At 40.3% G+C, this 16262-nt stretch overlaps 1 protein-coding gene across 3 annotated transcripts in view; it reads right to left on the bottom strand.

The window, feature by feature from the left end:
- LOC140728951 (solute carrier family 22 member 4-like) overlaps positions 1-16262 on the bottom strand; it is a 147681-nt gene that overhangs the window by 114306 nt on the left and 17113 nt on the right. The window lies entirely within an intron of this gene.

Raw genomic sequence — 16262 nt, 5'->3', positions numbered from 1 at the left:
CTATTATATGCAAGTATCCAAGAACATAGAAACACAATGAGGCCACCTATCATGGCTGATTTGTACAGGCCTCATATTCTACCTGTGTTAGATGGCTCATCTTTTAAATATTTATCTACCTCCACCGTAACTCCATCTAATGATTTAGCCCCACATTCTCTGAAGTAAAGAATGCCGAAATTCACCCACCCGTGCAAAAAGAGATTTATTTATACTTCCATTTCAAGGCCCCTTAACTCCTCCTTGACTCTAAGGTCTTAGGTGCGGTGCATTATGGGACATCAGCCACCACAAGCCTTGTGCTCAGGGATGGAATTGGGAGGGTGTATTAGGAGCTATGACATCGGAGCCCTGTTTTTGGTTAGGGGAAGGGAATCACAACCATATTATCATCGTATCAAATGGATAAGAATCGTGGGTATATTGGAATGCAGAAGGATAAGTGGGAAAAAAATTGGCAATTGGTTATGCATTGCAGTGGGAGAAAACTGAAGGCAGACTTTTAACAAAATGAAGAAAGATTGCACATGAGCAAAGTGCAGAGGGACCTCGATGTTCTTATTTTTCAATCCCTTCCAAATTTCCTACTCCTTGCCTAAACCTCTGGTTTAAACACTTTTGCTGTCAAATCTGGTTTACGCTGGTTGCTGTTCTCTTACTTTGTTAGTGCAGGACAACAATATGTAGAGGGGTCAGTGATAAGATGTTGAGATCATCACCTAGGAAATGTCCTATAATAACTTTCCTATTGCAAGTTTTCATGTTTTACTGTTTTACAATATTGAATCGCAATAGATTTAATTTGCCATTTTTTTACACTGATTAACAGAAAAAGACTCTTTTCATGTTGAAGTGAAAACAGATCTCTACAAAGTGACCTAGATTAAAAATATAAAATGCAAAATAATTGATTGCCTGTATTCACCCTCTTTAATATAATACACCAAATCATCACTGGTGCAGCCAATTGGTTTTAGAAGTCACTTTATTAGTTAAATGGAGATCTGCTTTTGGTGACCTGTGTGCAGTCAAGATGTTTGAATTGATTGAAGTAAAAATACACCTGTATTTGGAAGGTCCAACTGCTAGTGAGTCGGTATCCTGGCAGATACAAGAAAATTTCCAAGTCACTGAATATCCCTTGGAGTACAGTTAAGTCAATCATCAGGAAATTGAAAGAATATGGCACAGCTGTAAATCTGTCTAGAGCAGGCTGTCCTCAAAAACTAAGTGACTGTGTAAGATGGGGAAAGTGAGGGAGGCCACTAAGAGATCTGTGATAATTCTGGAGGAGTTACAAGCTTTAGTGGCTGAGAAGGGAGAGACTGCACATACAACAACTGTTGCATGATTCCCATGCAATCTGACAGAGCTTGAGCTGTTTTGTAAGGAAGAACAGGGAAAGATTGCAGGGTCCAGATGTGCAAAGCTGATAGAGACCTATCCACACAGACTCGAGGCTGTAATTGCTGCCAGTAGTGCATCTACTAAATACTGACTGAAGGTGGTGAGTAATTATGCAATCAATGTGTTTAATGATTGTAATAAATTTAGACCAATTTGTAGAAAATTGTTTTCACTTTGTCACAAAAGTTTCTTTTTCTGTTGCTCAGTGTCAAAAAAGCCAAATTAAATCCATCTTGATTAAATGTTATAAAACAATAAAACATGAAAACTTCCTAGGGGGATGAATTCTTTTTATGGGCACTGTATCCTTATGACTCGATGCTCTTCTCCAAAAGAAAATTAAATTATTCCATACACCTGGTCAGGCAACTAGGAAAGCTTGCTTGAATTTCCAATGAAATTGGATATGTCCCAGAAATGATCATATTTTGCTGTCTCTTTTTAGGAATAATCCATTTCTAATTCCATGGTGCTGAAGAAAACAGTTAATCAATTTGAATTTCTAGGCATGGAGTTTTGAAACTCCACTCTGGTGTCCATCTTAATATTAGCACCTAAGTTGCTGGAGCAGGACTTGAATTGAGAATATTCTGTATTCAAAGGTAAAAGGATCATCTAATGTGTCACAGCCAACCTTTGCATTAATGCAGAAATAATATTATAAAACAGAAAACAAAACCAAAATATTACGCTAATTAACAAAAAAAATGAAATAAGTTTTATGTGTATAATGTGTTTTGTGTTCAAATAAAATATGTAAGATTCAATCTATCAAGTTACAGAATCATCCTGCAACCAGTATTAAGTAGATTACACTGACATACATTAGAATGAAGATTAATCCTGAATAATTTGGCAAGGAGCTAGAAATTTGGATCTCTGCCTGATTCTTGTCTTCACTCATCAGTGCCACTTTGGTCTTCCTCAGCTGAAAAGCTACTCTCATAACCCATGCAGAATGGCAGGTTAAAAAGCCCACTTTTCTGGGAACAGTCTCCTTTTAATGCTGTGAGTAAGGTTTTTTTTTGTTTGGCAGAGTACTTAGAAATCCTACCTCATTTGCAGACAAGTGTAAAATAGATGGGAATGGTTGGAATCCAGCTTTTACTCAATCAGGGAAACAGGGTGAGCCTGTCAACTCTACACAAGACTGTGAATGAATCATTTCCGCCAGAGGTTCCTGGAGCTAGGCCAAAGCTTCACATTTATGCCAGATACAGAACATAATTTGGATCAGCTTAAAAAATGTGCGGAGAATACTGATGCCAAAACTAAATATGTTGCTCCTCTTGACTGCTCACCCAGGTTAAGTCACCACTTGGAACTTTGCCTCTTTTACATTGAAGCTCAGTTTGCTGCTAACCAAACCTCAGACAGACATTGCTTATTTGATATTCTGTAAAATATTAACTGCAGGAAAGCAAAGATTTTTCTATTAAATGTAACGTAGACTGGTTTTAGTGGAAATGCCAAAGTAAACTGAGATAGATTAAAGATTCAAAGTACACTTATTATCACAGAATGTATAAATTATATATCTTGAGGTTTGTTTGCTTACAGGCAGCCGCAAAGCAAGGAACTCAAAGAATCCAATTTAAAAAAAAGAAATTTAGTCCAATTTAAATCCAATTTCAAAAAATAACCACTGCGCTGAGAAAGAGGAGAAACGCACGCATGCACACGCACACGCACACACAAGGAGCAAACGGCAGCATTCCAAACCAGACCGAGACCTTAGATTTGCTGCCCAGAGCAGCTGGAGTAGACCCAAACCCTGATCTCAGTACATCATACAGTGCTTATAAAAAGTAATCACTCTGCTTGGAAGTTTTTATGTTTTGTTGTTTTACCACATTGAATCACAGTGGATTTAACATGGCTATTTTTGACACTGATCAACAGAAAAATTCTTTCATGTCAAAGTGAAAACATCTCTACAAAGTGATCTAAATTACAAAAATAAATCAAAAAATAACTGATTGCACAAGTATTCAATCCCTTTAATATGACACTACCAAATTATCACCGGTGCAGCCAATTGGTTTTAGAAGTCACATAATTAGTTAAATGGAGATCAGTTTTTGGAGAACGGTGTGCAGTCAGGTGTCTCAATTGATTGTAGTAAAGATCAAGTCAAGTCACATTTTATTGTCATTTCAACCATAACTGCTGGTACAGTACACAGTAAAAATGAGACAACGTTTTTCAGGACCATGCTGCTACATGAAACAGTACAAAAACTACACTGAACTACGTAAAAACAACACAGAAAAAACTACACTAGACTACAGACCTGCCCAGGACTGCATAAAATGCACAAAACAGTGCAGGCATTACAATAAATAATAAACAATAAACAAGACAATAGGCACAGTAGAGGGCAGTAAGTTGGTGTCAGTCCAGGCTCTGGATAATGAGGAGTCTGATGGCTTGGGGGAGGAAACTGTTACATAGTCTGGTTGTAAGAGCCTGAATGCTTTGGTGCCTTTTCCAGATGGCAGGAGGGAGAAGGGTTTATATGAGGAGTGCATGGGGTCCTTCATAATGCTGTTTCCTTTGTGGATGCAACATGTAGTTTAAATGTCTGTAATGGCGGGAAGAGAGATCCCGATGATCTTCTCAGCTAACCTCACTATACGCTGCAGTGTCTTGCCATCCGAGATGGTGCAATTTCCAAACCAGGCAGTGATGTAGCTGCTCAGGATGCTCTCAATACAACCCTTGTAGAATGTGATGAGAATGGGGGGTGGGAGATGGACTTTCCTCAGCCTTCACAGAAAGTAGAGACGCTGCTGGGCTTTCTTTGCTATGGAGCTGTTGTTGAGGGACCAGGTGAGATTCTCCACCAGGTGAACACCAAGAAATTTGGTGCTCTTAATGATCTTTACCGAGGAGCCGTTGATATTCAGCGGGGAATGGTTGCTCCGTGCCCTACTGAAGTCAACAACCATCTCTTTTGTTTTTTTCACATTCAGAAACAGATTGTTGGCTCTGCACCAATCCATTAGCCGCTGCACCTCCTCTCTGTATGCTGACTCGTCGTTCTTGCTGATGAGACCCACCACAGTCATGTCATCGGCAAACTTGATCATGTGGTTCGAGCTGTATGTGTTATGGTCCCTTCTGGCAATCCCCCACCTGGCTATTTACCTCAGGAATTGGGCCTCAATCCTCTCATTTAGTTTCCAGTCATTCCCAGGTTCCACTAACTACACACACCTGCTTTCCAGCAGCAAATGGAAACCAGGATCACAACCCTGTGATCACAACAAGGAGCTGCCAGTTCGTTGGTCGATTCTGGTGTGAGTAACCTTGCTTCATGGTTCTTACGACAACCAGTTCTAAGTCTAGCATCGCTCCTGGATACCGATTCCACGCTCGCTATGTCAAGAACGCTTCCCGACTCTGCCTCCGCGCCTGTGTCCTGTACTTGGGTTCATCCTCAGCCTCGTCCTTGCAACAGAACGAACTGACCATAATAAACCCAGTGGACACGGATCCCGTACAACAGGCCCTCGCCAGTCAGGGCTTCCTACTGGGTGCCCACGACCAACTACTTAGGGAGGTCACGGAAAACCTTTGGACGCTGAACACAAATGTACGTAAGGTCAGTGAGTGGGCAGATCGAGTTTTGGCTTCCCTTACTCTGTCCCATCCAAGAATCCTGACTACCCAAACCGCACCTCTCGGGATGGCATCACCCCTGGGATCAGCAACACAGTCGCCTCGAGAGCCATACGTCCCTGAGCCAGAACCCTACGCTGGGGACCCAGGGAGGTGCCGGTCCTTCCTGCTACAATGCTCTCTGGTCTTTGAGCTACAGCCATGTACCTACACTTCAGATAAATCCAAGATTGCGTACATCATGGGGCTGTTACGAGGGGATGCCTTGGCTTGGGCAACCGTGATATGGGATAACCGACCAGAGGTTTGTTCCTCCTTCCCCTCCTTTGTTGCTGAAATGAGGAAGGTCTTCGAACAATCCATTTGTGGTAAGGATGCTGCCAAACGCTTGCTGACTCTTTGTCAGGGTTCGCAAAACATGGCAAGGTATTCCATCAATTTCCAAACCTTAGCTGCAGACTCCGGGTGGAATGACGGACCAAAGCTGGACCTTCGGAACGCATACCATCTAGTCAGGGTGAGGGAGGGGGATGAGTGGAAGATGGCCTTTAATACACCTCTGGGCCACTTCGAATATTTGGTCATGCCGTTTGGCCTCACCAATGCTCCCGCCATTTTTCAAGCCCTCATTAATGACGTACTGAGGGACTTTATTAATTGGTTTGTATTCATTTACTTCGATGATATCCTGATATTTTCTAGCACCCCCCAAGAATACGTTCACCATGTCCGTCAAGTCCTCCAGAGACTGTGGGAAAAACCAATTATCTGTGAAGGTGGAGAAATGTGAGTTCCACGTTCCTTCAGTCAGCTTCCTGGGTTATATCATCGAGAGCGGGCAGGTGAGAGCAGACCCCGAGAAGATCCGGGCAGTGGAAGAATGGCCCAGACCCACAACCCGCAAACAACTTCAACGATTCCTGGGGTTTGCAAACTTCTACCGCTGATTTATCAGAGACTACAGTCGAGTGGCGGCCCCCCTTACCTGGCTTACCTCGCCATCTACCCCCTTCTGTTGGGACTCCGAAGCTGACTCAGTGTTCACCGACCTGAAGAGGCGTTTCACCACTGCTCCCATCCTGGTCCATCCGGACCCAGCCCGTCAATTCATTGTCGAGGTGGATGCCTCTGACTCCAGGATAGGAGCAGTCTGGTCCCAACGATCACGTTCGGATGAAAAGCTTCACCCCTGTGCCTTCTATTCTCGCCGACTGTCCCCCGCCGAGTAGAACTACGACGTGGGGAATCGGGAACCCCTGGTGGTCAAACTAGCATTGGAAGAATGGAGGCACTGGCTGGAGGGGGCAGAACAACCGTTTGTGGTATGGACTGACCATAAAAGGCTGGGGTATATTCAGACTGCCAAACGTTTGAACTCCCGCCAGGCCTGTTGGGCATTATTTTTTGGATGGTTCAAGTTTTCCCTCACATATCATCCAGGGTCCAAGAACAGGAAGCTGGACACGCTCTCCCGCCAATACGACTCCAAGAAGGACACTTCCAGCCCAGGGACTATCCTCCCACCACCCTGCATGGTCACCGCCCTCACTTGGGAGATCAAGTTGAAAGTAAAAGAAGCCCAAAAGGATGACCCTGACCCCAGCAAAGGACCAGGCAATCACCTGTATGTGTCCATTTCCATCAGATCCCAGGTCCTCCAGTAGGGGCACACGTCTCGGTTCGCCTGCCATCCTGGGAGTGATCGGACCCTAGCGCTCCTGAAAAGACACTTTTGGTGGCCGTCCATGGAGGCGGATACTCGTTCCTATGTCTTGGCGTGTTCCATCTGTGCCCAGGGAAAAGCCTCTCATCGGCCACCTGCGGGGTTACTTCATCCTCTACCTGTCTCTGGTCGTCCGTGGTCACACATCGCCCTGGACTTCGTCACCGGTCTACTCCCTTCACATGGGAACACCACCGTACTCACCGTGGTAGACCGATTCTCCAAGGTGGTGCACTTCGTAGCCCTCCCTAAACTCCTTTCCTCTCAAGAAACAGCAGATTTTCTCATCCGCCACGTCTTCCACCTCCACGGAATCCCTGCAGACATTGTCTCCGATCGTGCTCCCCAGTTCATCTCACATGTTCAGAAATCCTTCTGTCAAGCCTTAGGTGCATCAGTCAGCCTGTCATCCGGCTTCCACCCCCAGACGAACGGGCAGACGGAACGGGTCAACCAAGACCTGGAGGCAACGCTATGTTGCATAATGGCAAACAACCCATCAACCTGGAGCGACCACCTCCTGTGGGCTGAGAACACCTACAACTCTCTGGTGAGCTCTGCCATTAGAAGGTCTCCATTCGAGAGTTCCCTGGGGTACCAACTCCCGCTGTTCCCTGCATAAGAAGAGGAGATTGTGGTACCGTCGGTTCAGGACCATATCGATCGGTGCCTGAAGGTTTGGGAGGAGACACGCACAGCCCTACTCAGATCAGCAAGGTGCAATAAGAAGACGGCCGACCGACACCGGACTCCGGCGCCTGAGTACCACTGGGGCAGATGGTGTAGCTTTCCTCCAAGGACATCCCGCTCAAGAACCAGCATAGGAAACTCTCCCCTCACTTCCTGGGACCAACCAATGTCGAAAGTGTTATCAATCCCGCAGCGGTCCGCCTAAAACTGCCAAGATCTAAGCGCATCCACCCAACTTTTCATGTTTCCCAGTTAAAGCCAGTTTCCGTCAGCCCCTTGTGTCCCCCGGCTGAGACTCCCCCCACCTGCCCGTATCATCAGCAACCATCCGACATACACTGTCCGATGACGACTGGATGTGCGCCGTTGGGGCAGGGGTTTCCAATACCTGGTAGATTGGGAAAGGTACGGTCCAGAAGAGCATTCCTGGGTCTCCTGCTCCTTCATCCTGGACCCTTCCCTCATCCAGGATTTTCATCGGGACCCTCCAGACAGGCCTGGAGGATCGCCGGGAGGCTCCTGTTCAGGGAGGGGTACTGTCATGGTCCCTTCTGGCAATCCCCCACCTGGCTATTTACCTCAGGAACTGGGGCTCAATCCCCTCGTTTAGTTTCCAATCGTTCCCAGGTTCCACTAACTACACACACCTGCTTTCCATTAGCAAATGCAGTATAAAAACCCTGTGATCACAACAAGGAGCTGCCAGTTCGTTGGTTGACTCCAGTGTGAGTAACCTTGTTTTATGGTCCTAAGGACTGCCAGTTCTAAGCCTAGCATTGCTCCTGGATACCGATTCCATGCTCGCTACTTCAAGAACGCCTCCCGACTCTGCCTCTGCGCCTGTGTCCTGCACTTGGGTTCATCCTCAGCCTCGTCCTTGCAACAGTGTGTTGCAGCACAGTCGTGGGTCAGCAGAGTGAACGGCAGTGGACTGAGCACGCAACCCTGGGGAGCCCCCGTGCTCAGTGTGATGGTGTTGGAGATGCTGCTCCCGATCCGGACTGACTGAGGTCTCCCAGTCAGGAAGTCTAGGATCCAGTTGCAGAGGGAGGTGTTCAGGCCCAGTAGGCTCAGCTTTCCAATCAGTTTCTGAGGGATTATTCTGTTGAATGCTGAACTGAAGTCTATGAACAGCATTCAAACGTACATTTGAACAGCATTCGAACGTACATTTGAATATACATTTGAATGTACAATGCACCTGTATCTAGAAGGACCAACTGTTGGTGAGTCATCATCTTGGCAAAAACTACACCATAAAGACTAAAGAATATTTTAAACAACTCTGCATAAAGGTTATGGAAAAGCACAAGTCAGGAGATGGATTCAAGAAAATTTCCAAGTCACTGAATATCCCTTAGAGCACAGTTAAGTCAATCATCAAGAAATGGAAAGAATATGGCACAGCTGTAAACCTGCATGGAGCAGGCCGTCCTCAAAGACTGAGTGACCATGCAAGAAGGGGACTAGTGATGGAGAGTAACAAGAGACCTATGACAACTCTGGAGGAGTTACAAGCTTCAGTGGTTGAGATGGGAGAGAGTGTGCATACAACTGTTGCCTGGGTGCTTCACCAGTCACCGCTATATGGGAGAGTTGCAAAGAGAAAGCCACTGTTGGAAAAAAAAACTCACATGAAATCTCGGCTAGAGTTTGCCAGAAGGCATGTGGGAGACTCTGAAGTCAGCTGGAAGAAGGTTCTATGATCTGATGAAACCAAAATTGAGCTTTTTGGCCATCAAACTAAACACTATGGTTGGTGTAAGCCAAACACTGCACATCATCAAAAACACACCATCCCTACTGTGAAATATTGTGATGGCTGCATCATGCTGTAGGAATGCTTCACTGCAGCAGGCCCTGGAAGCCTTGTGAAGGTAGAGGGTAAAATGAATGCAGTAAAATACAGGGAAATCCTGGAGGAAAACCTGGTGTAGTCTGCAAGGGAACTGTGACTGGGGAGAAGATTTGTTCTCCAGTAAGGCAATGAGCCCAGGCATAAAGCCAAAGCTACACAGGAATGGCTTAAAAACAACAAAGATAGTGTCCTGGAGAGGCCAAGCCAGAGTCCAGACTTCAATCCAATTGAGAATTTGTGGCTGGACTTGAAAAGGGCTGTTCACTTATAATCCCCATGCAATCTGATAGAGTTTGAGCAGTTTTGTAAAAAAGAATAGGGAAACAATGTGGTGTCCAATTGTGCAAAGCAGATAGAGACTTATCCACACAGTCTCAACGCTGTAATTGCTGCCAAAGATGCATCTCCTAAATACTGACTTGAAGGAGTGAATAATTATGCAATCAGTTATTTTGGGTTTCATAATTGTAACAAATTTAGAACAACTTGTAGAAATTTGTTTTCACTTTGACAAGTCTTTTTTTGATCAGTATCAAAAAAATCTAATGTGATTCAATGTTGTAAAACAATAAAACACAAAAGCTTCTAAGGGGGGTGAATACTTTTTATAGGCACTGTAGTAGCTGGGCAAAAACGCCCTGCAGCAGTTCACAGCCTTGACACCGCATAGAGAGGAATGAATATTATGGGTGAGCAAAAGGAATCAGACCAAATCTTACCTGGGTCCCAAAACTCAGGTTTTCCAATCTATCTGGAACGGCGTCTACATTGTCCAAGCACTGATTAGTGCCTCACTCTAGGACCATGATCCCAGCATAGCAGCTCGCTTGGGCAGAATAGCCTGAAGCTGTTCCTGATCTCAGCAAATCGGCTCGGCACTTGGAGCAATCCAAACTCCTACCCAGGTCAGGTGGACGAGCATCGAAACGCTTCTGCATTGACTCCTCTCCAAATTGCTCACTCCAACTCCATCAGCAATACCAACTCCATCTGCAGCCTCATCTTGAACACGTTGCACTTCGGCTTTGCGATGCACCTGCGTGGACCATCCTTTGCTTCTTCATCCTTTGCTTGCTTCTTCATTGTTTATGGTGATAGTTTACCACAATTTACTTCAGAAAAGATGTTTTTAGTAACCTTTTTAGTCAAATTTGTTGCCTTTTGAACTCCAAGTAAGCTGTCACATGCATTCAGTACTGCCATCTTAAACTGGAAGGCTATTTCAGATGTGTGATAGACTTATTTTCAGAATAAGTGATTACTCATCCTGTTAAATAGGTTAAAATATGAAAAATTGGATTCAGGCATCTACACACTGCTTTTATTATTCTATTGTCTAACCAAATATGTTGAGTATCCAGCAGGACCAAGGGATGGTGAAGGTCAGAATGAGCTCAAGTATCTCAGAATGAAAGCAATATAATAAAGATTTATAATCGCCCTTTCTCAGCTTCACTTCCTTCCCCCATTCTCCTACTTAAACACTACTTCATTTCCTTCTGTTCTTTCATTTGGTGTTTTGGTATGATGAGGAAAGGAGCAGCCAATGTCCATTGGTTCTCTTTGGAAGGAAGTTACTTCAAAAACGGTGACACTAAATAGATGCAGATAAATTAGAAACATTTAAGAAACTCTTAGATAGGTGAAAGAAAAATGGAGGGCTATGTGGGAGGGAGGGACGAAGGGGTTAACCTATGAGGAGAGATTGAGTCGCCTGGGACTCAAAAGTTCAGAAGAATGAGGGGGATCTTATAGAAACATACAAAATTTTGAAAGGGATAGATAAGATAGAAGTAAGAAAGTTGTTTCCATTGGTAGGTGAGACTAGAACTAGGGGACATTGCCTCAAGATTCAGAGGAGAAGGGGGAACGTCACGTGATGACGTAGGATCGAGACGCTGGAACCCAGCTCTCCCGTAAAAAGTTAATAAATTAATGTTTAAGTGAAGAAAAGTTAGTCAATACTTTCTAAAAGTTACTTATAAACTACTCCAGATTGTTTCAAGCTATGCCTCAAAAACAGAAGATGAAGAAAACTAATACCGGGAAGACAACGCAAGTTGGAGCAGGAGCAAGGCCCACGTCTACCAAAGAACCGCGGTCTCAGGTACATTATACCACCGGCGATACGGAACAGGAAACTGCGGCAACATCGGCCATTTCTAAAGGAAAAGACCAACGAGAACTGCGCAAACGTGAAGAAAGGAGCATGCGCAAACGGGAGCAACCAGAACTACAAAGCCCAGTTACGACTGCAACTGAAAGTGAAAGTGAATCTGAGGGAGAGTCAGATTCTCTGGAAAGATCAGACGAAGAGGGAGATAAAAGTTCTTCTGGAAATATAGAAAAGACTTTGAGGCAAATAATGCGTAAATTAGACGCATTAAAAGTAATTAAAAGTAATCAAAAAGTACTCAAAAAAAGATAAATATGGAGATTATGCTTGATAAAATGACAAAGAGACAGGAAAAAATGGAAAAGAGAATTATGGACTTGGAAACTAAAACGGAAGACATGGTTGAAAGAATGGACAAAATGGAAAATGAAAATACTGCTTGGACATCAGAAAGAAAACAATTTATGGAGAAAATTGATAAGCTTGAAAATTTTAGTAGATGAAATAATATTTAAAATGTTGGACTTAAAGAAGATATAGAAGGAGAAGATCCAATAAAAAAATTTCAAAAATGGAGCCCTGAAAAATTGGAAATGGAAAGAGAAACTCCAATTGAGATTGAAAGGGCTCATAGGTCAAAACCTCAAGCTGATCAAAATCCACGATCAATTTTGATAAAATGCTTCAGATACCAAGATAAAGAAAAGATCCTGAAGGCGGCTGTCCAAAGTGCCAAAAATAGAAACGGGCCATTGATGATAGAAGGGAAACCAGTTCTTTTTTATCCTGATATAAGTTACAACCTTTTGAAGAGAAAGAAGGAATTTAACCCAGCGAAAAAAGCCTTATGGGAAAAGGGTTATAAATTTATAATGCGTCACCCAGCAACACTCATAATTTTTTTGGAGGAGGGAAAAAGATTTTTTTCCGATTATCGAAAAGCGGAGGAGTTCGCACAAAAACTTTCATCTATTGACTAATTACACATAGAGGCTTCCAAACGTAATGGATTAAAGATGAAGATAGAGTCAGCGAACAGAAGTGATGGACATTTATGGATATTATAGAGGAGAAAAGCAAAATTTTAGAAATACTAATTGAGAATAGTATTTTTTTCTTCTTATATATATATACTTTTTTATGTTGCAGGGGGGCTGGGGAGCTTTGGATCGGTTACTATGGGATTCACGTGTGTAATCATGGCGATTGCCATGACCCGTACAACAGAGGGGGGTAATGTTGTTGTTTTTTTTCACAACATTAGTAGGGGGTATTTTGTTTTTTTCTTTATATTCTATTTTTCTTCTATCTTTTTGCCTGGATGATTGGTGGGGACACACATAGCAACATAGAGATTTTTATAAAGATTTCCCAGGATACCACGAAAGTTGAAAGATTAGGTATTATTATAGATTGGAGTAATATAATTTTTTAAAAATGACTAATCTACTGAATTTTAAAAGTTTTAATGTTAATGGGCTTAATGGGCCAGTAAAAAGAAAAAGAATTTTAACATACATTTAAAAAATGAAAACAGATATAGCTTTTTTACAAGAAACTCATTTAACAGACATAAAACATCAGAAATTAAAAAGAGACTGGGTTGGAAATGTTATTGCAGCTTCATTTAATTCAAAGGCGAGAGGAGTTGCAATTTTGGTTAACAAAAATTTACCAATTAAAATACAAAACATATTAATTGATTCGGCGGAGAGATATCTAATTATACATTGTCAAATTTTTTCAGAACTATGGACCCTTATGAACATTTATGCACCAAATGAAAATGATGTCAAATTTATACAGAAGGTCTTTTTGAATTTGGCTAACGCACATGATAAAATATTAATAGGTGGAAATTTTAACTTTTGTCTAGATCCAGTTTTAGATAGATCAACAAAGGCTGTCACAAAATCAAAAGCAGTAAAATTAACTCTATCATTGATGAAAGACTTAAATTTGATTGATATATGGAGAAGAATTAATCCAAAAGAAAGAGATTATTCATTTTATTCAAATAGACATAAAACATATTCAAGGATAGTTTTTTCCTATTATCAACGAATATTCAAGATAGAGTGAAAAATGTGGAATATAAAGCAAGAATATTGTCAGATCATTCTCCTTTAATAATGACAATGATAATGATAGATAAAGAGGAATCAATTTATAGGTGGAGATTTAATTCAATATTATTAAAACGTCAAGATTTTTGTGATTTTATGAGAAAACAGATTCAGTTCTTTTTAGATATAAATTCACATTCAGTTGATGATAAATTTATAGTGTGGGAAGCAATGAAGGCATATTTGAGAGGTCAGATAATAAGTTATACTTCTAAAATTAAGAAGGAATATATGATAGAAATAGATCAATTGGAAAAAGAGATTACAAAATTAGAAAAAGAATCCCAAAGAAAAATGACAGAAGAAAAATGAAGACAACTTATTAATAAGAAGTTACAATATAATACACCTCAAACATATCGAACAGAAAAAGCAATTATGAGAACTAAACAGAGATATTATGAACTAGGTGAAATATCACATAAGGTTCTTGCATGGCAGTTAAAAACAGACCAGACTTCTAAAACAATAAATGCAATTCAAACAAGAGTAAATAAAATTACTTATAAACCTTTAGAAATTAATGAAGCTTTTAAGAATTTTTATTCTGAGTTGTATAAATCAGAATCACAAAATGACAATGTCAAGATAGAAAGGTTTTTATCACAAATAACTCTTCCAAAATTAAATACGGAAGAACAGAAGGGATTAGATATGCCTTTTACATTGAAAGAGGTCGAAGAAGCCCTAGGATCATTTCAAAGTAATAAATCTCCAGGAGAAGATGGTTTTCCGCCTGAATTCTATAAAAAGTTTAAAGATTTATTAATTCCTCCTTTTATGGAGTTAATACACCAAGCGGAAAGAATGCATAAACTTCCAGAATCTTTTTCGACAGCTATTTTAATAGTATTGCCAAAAAAAGATAGAGATCTTTTAAAGCCAACATCATATAGACCTATTTCTTTATTAAACACTGATTATAAAATAACAGCAAAAATCTTATCTAATAGATTATCTAAATGCTTACCAAAATTAGTACATATGGATCAAACAGGATTTATTAAAAATAGACAATCAGCAGATAATGTAACTCGGTTATTTAGTATAATTCATTTAGCGCAGAAGAGGGAGGAAATGAGCGTGGCAGTTGCTTTAGATGCAGAAAAAGCATTTGATAGATTGGAATGGGATTTTTTATTTAAGGTATTGGAAAAATATGGATTAGGAGTATCCTTTATAAAATGGATTAAAACCTTAAATACTAATCCCAAAGCTAAAGTAGTGACAAATGGTCAAATTTCAACACCATTTCAGTTAACAAGGTCAACTAGGCAAGGTTGTCCATTATCACCTGCTTTATTTGTGTTGGCGATAGAGCCATTAGCTGAATTGATTAGAATGGACCCAGACATTAAGGGTTTCAGAGTTAATCAGGAAGAATACAAGATTAACTTATTTGCTGATGATGTTCTGCTTTATCTAACAAACCCATTGCACTCGTTGCATAAATTATCCTATAGATTAGAAGAATATGGGAAAATATCAGGTTATAAAATAAATTGGGATAAAAGTGAAATTTTACCTCTTACTAAAGGAGATTATAGTCAATGTCGATTAATAACCCAATTTAGATGGCCGGCAAATGGTATAAAATATTTAGGTATAAGAGTTGATAATGACATAAAGAACTTATACAAATTAAATTATTTACCACTATTGAAAAAAATTCAAGAAGATCTTGATAAATGGATGGTATTACCAATAACATTAGTAGGTAGAATAAATACCATAAAAATGAATATATTCCCTAGATTACAATACTTATTTCAATCACTACCAATACAATTACCCCAGAAGTTTTTTCAAGAGCTAAATAAATATGTGAGGAAGTTTCTTTGGAAAGGTAAGATGTCAAGAATATCGTTGGAAAAATTGACATGGAAATTTGAGCTAGGAGGGTTACAACTTCCAAATTTTAAGAATTATTATAAAGCAAATCAACTTAGATTTATTGCATCTTTTTTTGAGAAAGATAAACCGACATGGATTAGAATAGAACTAGATAAAATAGGAGAAAACACACCAGAAGATTTTATATATAAATGGGAATCTAAATGGATACAGGAAAAGAAAGAATCTCCTATATTAAAACATTTGATTGACTTATGGAATAAGATAAATGTTGACTATGAGACAAAGAAATCCTTATTAGCAAAGAGATCTTTAATTCAAAATAGACTTATTCCTTTTACAATGGATAATCAACTTTTATATAATTGGTTTCAAAAAGGGATTAGATATATAGGAGATTGTTTTGAAGGAGGTATATTAATGTCATTCGATCAATTAAAGAATAAATATAAAGTATCAAACAACACTCTTTTTTGTTACTTTCAACTAAGGGCTTATTTAAGAGAAAAATTAGGTCAAACAATGTTATTACCGAAATCCAATGAAATAGAAACTTTAATTCAAAAAGGAAAGATTAAAAAAATTATCTCTTGTATGTATAATTTGATTCAAAAACAGGCAATTAAACAAGGAGTCCATAAGTCAAGACAAAAATGGGAAAGTGACTTGAATATTAAAATTGAAGAAAAAAATTGGTCAAGACTATGTCTTGAGAGTATGACAAATACAATAAATGTCCGATTAAGATTAGTGCAATACAATTTTTTACATCAATTATATATTACACCACAAAAAATAAATAAATTAAACCCAAATTTATCTGATCAGTGTTTCCAATGTAACCAAGAAATTGGTACTTTTTTA

The sequence above is a fragment of the Hemitrygon akajei genome, chromosome 6 (assembly GCF_048418815.1).
Source record: "Hemitrygon akajei chromosome 6, sHemAka1.3, whole genome shotgun sequence".
Taxonomy (NCBI): Eukaryota; Metazoa; Chordata; class Chondrichthyes; order Myliobatiformes; family Dasyatidae; genus Hemitrygon; species Hemitrygon akajei.
The sequence above is the reverse complement of the archived record's forward strand: the minus strand, read 5'-3'. Positions and strand labels throughout refer to the sequence as shown.